General features: G+C 43.5%; 1 protein-coding gene across 1 annotated transcript in view; it reads left to right on the forward strand.

Moving 5' to 3' along the window:
- The window catches only part of LOC123510971 (calcium-activated chloride channel regulator 1-like), a 130,217-nt gene that overhangs the window by 85,180 nt on the left and 40,037 nt on the right, over nt 1-5,000 (forward strand).

Raw genomic sequence — 5,000 nt, forward strand, 5'->3', positions numbered from 1 at the left:
TGTTTCTTGTTTTTTTCTTCCTCATTTTCTGTCTAGAGTTCTTTTATTACTCCTTCCTTGTCCATCTTCCTCTGCTTCCTTTCCTCTCATCCCCTCCTCATTTCCCCAAAACCTCGACATTACTCATTTGATCTCCTTTTACTGCCACCACAACTGCCACTACCACTACCATCACTACTACCATCACCGTCATCAACGCTACTGCTGCTACCGAAAACCATTTAGAAACATCCGTAACCGAAGCTGATCTCCTCCCAGCCACATAAGCGTCACACATCACCCTCAAGGGAACACCACTCTGCCATTCAGCCTCCCCTTTCCATTCCGTCACCCGCCAATTATCACCCTAAAACATGTCTCCTAAAAAGTCGGTCAAGGGGGCAGATGGAGAACCTTAACATCTGCGGAAACTCGACCCTCCGCCCACGTTTCATACGGGCAGAATTTCTGTGGGCGTTATTAAAGGAGGAAGAGCCTAAAACGGGAGAAAAGTTTATATCCTGTGCGTTGCCTCTCAAAACACTTGCTTCATGTCCTGTATTTCTCCTCCTGCTCTTCTACCTTACTGCTGCCTCCTACTTTCCCATTCCTTGCATACTCATTTCCTCTTTCTTTTTCCCTTGCCTCTCTTTGCGCCGGCTGTGTCTCTTTAGGCTTACGAATTTTATGTTTTCCTTTTTGCTGTGGCGTTTTTTTTTTCTCTCTCTCTCTCTCGTTTCACTGTTTGTATGTCCATTAGTATTGTAGTTCTCTCTCTCTCTCTCTCTCTCTCTCTCTCTCTCTCTCTCTCTCTCTCTCTCTCTCTCTCTCTTGGAACTTAACTCATAAGTCAGTTTTACATCCCTGTTATCTTTTATTATTTTATTTCCCTCCACCTCCCTCTCCTTCCACGCCTCCCTAGGAAACTGTCCCACTTTTCCTTCTCCCATTACCTCCGTTCCTTCTCCTCCTTCTCCTCCCTTTCCCCCTCTGTCCTCCCCCTCCTCATTCTTTCCCCCTTGTGTCTCCCTCCCCGTGTCCCCGCCTCTCAATCAAGCCCCGTTGAGTCCTTTGTTACAGTAATACATCCTTGGGACTTTATTTAGGCGATATCCTGAGATGAAGGAGGCAGAGAGGAGGAGGAGGGAAGGAGGGGATTAGGGGGAAGGGTTAAAGGGTGGGAGGGAAGGCATCGCGTGGAAAGAAGGGAAGGGAAAGAGGAAAAGGTGTTGATGTGTCAATCATTGTATTGTGTCATCTTTTTCTTTATTCTCACCTTTCAGCGGCCTTTTCTTTATTTTTCTTTATTCTTTTCTATTCTATCTCTTTCTCTTTCGCACACCTGCCGCTCAACTGTTGTGTTTCAATTTCCGTCTATAGGTAACATTTCAAAGGCGACACATGGCATGCGTATTAATTTCTGCATCTACTTTCATTAACAAGCCCGATAAATATTCATACGTACCTAATTTGTTTGGATTATATTACTTAGTTTTCCCCCGCTCGTCTATTTTCTGAATACACATTTTCTGCAGTTAAAATTATTTCCTACGTCACTTCTTTTTTTCTCCCTTTATTTTTCTTTTGCAAAAATATCACGTCACGCTTTTAGAACATGCGCATAATTATATTTTATGAATCAAGGGGAAAGAAAAGTAAATGAGGCAGAAAACATAATAATGAACCTAACAGCGTCTGTAATAATATTTTGGGAGGTCATGTTGTTTTAGGTCCATTTTCTTTGATGTACCCTTACCATCCCTCTCTCTCTCTCTCTCTCTCTCTCTCTCTCTCTCTCTCTCTCTCTCTCTCTCTCTCTCTCTCTCTCTCTCTCTCTCTACCCCGCCACTTTTCCGTCCTGAGGAAACACGATACAGGTCCAAATCCTCGTCCCTGTCGGCCTGGCCAGAGACGTCCATTGTACAACTTGTATCTTATGTGAGTTCTCGGGCCTTCTGTCTCCTGTGCGGGGCATGGGTTCCCAAAAGGGTGTGGGAAGGGGGACAGGGACGCTAGAAGGGAGTTAAGGTTCCACAGAGGGGAGGGAATCTAAAGGGAAAGAGAGAAGAGGAAAAAGGTAGGAGTAGGTTCTCTGAGGGGGAAAAGGGAGGTGCATAGGAAAAGGAGAATCTGGAGGGACCCTTTGTTTGGTGGCTCCAAGTGGGGGAAACTTTGTTGTGGTGTTAAGGGGGTCAGTGGGTGGAAGGGAAGGGAAAGGACGAAAAGGGAGATTGAGGACACCGCGAGGACACTTCCATTGGTGTGGAAAGTGTCGTTTAAGGGGCTTATAGTGGAGACTGTAAGGGTCGTGTTACCGAGTTAGTGTTACTGTGGCAGAGTACAATGTTATCAAGATACTCCAGGAATTCAAGATGATTCACAGATGAAACAGAAAACCTCGAGTCAGTACGAGTGGTGTTTAGATAAAATATAGTAAATAGATAGAAAATAAAATGAACAAATATATGTAAGAGAAAATAATCTACATTCTCTAAAAAGGTTATGAAATCATTTGTGAGCAAACAAGTCCATGAAACTCTAAAAGAGATTAAGTAAAGATGCTACCACCACCATCACCATCGTCACCACCGCCACCACTATCACCGCTGTCATCACCACCACCATAACCACCACCACCATAACCACCGCCGTTATTGCCACCACGACAGTCACCACCACCATCACCTCTGTCACCATCTTCACCACCACTATCACCACCTTTACTACCACCATCACCACCGTAACCACCAATACAACACACAAAAAAGAAAATAAGGATATAAACTGAAGCCCTTAAGATGGACCGAAAAGTGACCTGAGAGTCCTTCAAGGGATTATTGGAGGTAAAGGACATTGGAAAGGATGTGATGCCTTCAAAGAGGGTCGGATCCCAGTTGTCGACTCGATTGAATTACTTGAGTCCTGAAGCTTATTGCCCAGCCCAGGTGTTGCGTGACGGCCGTTTTCTTCAGGAATTTATAACGTAACGTGGAATGAAAACGATATTCCAAGGAATTTCTTACCGAACCTAAAGGGTTTTCTTCTTTATTTCTTCCGCTGTCTCTCATTTCAGTCTTCCAAACGTGGAAGAGAGGGCTGGAGAGAATAAGCGAGAAAGAAAGAGAGAGAGAGAGAGAGAGAGAGAGAGAGAGAGAGAGAGAGAGAGAGAGAGAGAGAGAGAGAGAGAGAGAGAGAGAGAGAGAGAGAGAGAAAGGATACAAAACCTTAACGGGGAATTAAATACAACACTAACCTTTCTTGATTGACACTCTATCCTCTCTCTCTCTCTCTCTCTCTCTCTCTCTCTCTCTCTCTCTCTCTCTCTCTCTCTCTCTCTCTCTCCTCCCTCCTCACCCTCATCCTCTCCCTCCATCCCTCCAACATTCCCTCAGGCGGTATTTCCTCTCCATTACACCGTCGAGGTAAAGAAAGGTACACAAGAGAGGTACAGAAAAAATACAGCTCGCCTACCTTTCAAAGTCTTGTGGAATCCGAACCAAAGCATCGTTTTCGTGAGTGTTTTTTTTTTTTATTCCACGTCATTTTTAGTGTATATTTTTCTCTTTAAGGAGCCTCTGTAAGCGAGTCCCTGTGAAATTTTGTCAGGACTTTCTTTACTTTACTAGATTCATGACCGTATCAAATTTACGTGAAGGGAAAAATAATCTCATGTTTATCTGTTGTACATCTCAGTTGATTTGTGTATCAGTTTAATTTCTCTCTCTTTCTCTCTCTCTCTCTCTCTCTCTCTCTCTCTCTCTCTCTCTCTCTCTCTCTCTCTCTCTCTCTCTCTCTCTCTCTCTCTCTCTCTCTCTCTCTCACACACACACACACACACACACACACACACACACACACACACACACACACACACACACACGACGAGAGAGAGAGAGAGAGAGAGAGAGAGAGAGAGAGAGAGAGAGAGAGAGAGAGAGAGAGAGAGAGAGAGAGAGAGAGAGAGAGAGAGAGAGAGAGAGAGAGAGAGAGAGAGAGAGACGATCACATCAAAAGAGAAGGAAAAGAATGGAGAACTGGAGGGAGGGAAAGGAAACAAAGGCAGACAAGGAGAGAGAGAGAGAGAGAGAGAGAGAGAGAGAGAGAGAGAGAGAGAGAGAGAGAGAGAGAGAGAGAGTGGTAAAGGTGGTAGAGAAAAGAAAATGTGGCATAGTCTACCCAAGAGAGATAGTTACACGCTAGTTTACTTCGTCTCACTAAAACAAACAAAATAAAAGACTAGCGAGGGGGGGAGGAAAATATCCACATTGATCTTCATATTTCCTTTTACATTTTCTTTCCTGCGGAGTGACATAAAAGTGATTCCCCTCGTGTGAATATACGTTTGTTTGTCATTACCTGCTGGAATGCATTACTAGAATTACTGATGGTTTACTGGTTGTTTTGTGTGATGGATTTGTAATAATAAGGAAATAACTATGATGATGATAATGATAGTGAGTGAGAGAGAGAGAGAGAGAGAGAGAGAGAGAGAGAGAGAGAGAGAGAGAGAGAGAGAGAGAGAGAGAGAGAGAGAGGGGGAGGGTAATACTAAGAACTACTGGAAGAATAGTTTCAGCCTCATCAAAACTTTTAAGAAACAATTTCACCGCCTTTATCTTCCTCCTCTTCTTCCCTTCCTTCACACACACACACACACACACACACACACACACACACACACACACACACACACACACACACACACACATTCTACACAGCTACAATCTCTCATCTCATGCTGCTTTCATTGGTAATTTCAAGTTTTTCGCTCTGCCTTTAAGAAATCAGACGAGTCGCAAACGTAATTAACAAAGAAAGGTGAAATGAAACAGAACAAAGATAAGAATAAAAAAGCACTGATGAGATAAGAACACTAGTATAAATGTGAAGTTAATTATAGACAAGTCTGTATACATGCCCGCTCTCTGCTCGGTGATACAAAACGAATGCACATGTAAAATATCTTTGTAAGGAAAACTTTTAAGATAATCAACATTTACATTGAATCTTTTGCGCTTTTC

The sequence above is a fragment of the Portunus trituberculatus genome, chromosome 30 (genome assembly GCF_017591435.1).
Source record: "Portunus trituberculatus isolate SZX2019 chromosome 30, ASM1759143v1, whole genome shotgun sequence".
NCBI lineage: Eukaryota > Metazoa > Arthropoda > Malacostraca > Decapoda > Portunidae > Portunus > Portunus trituberculatus.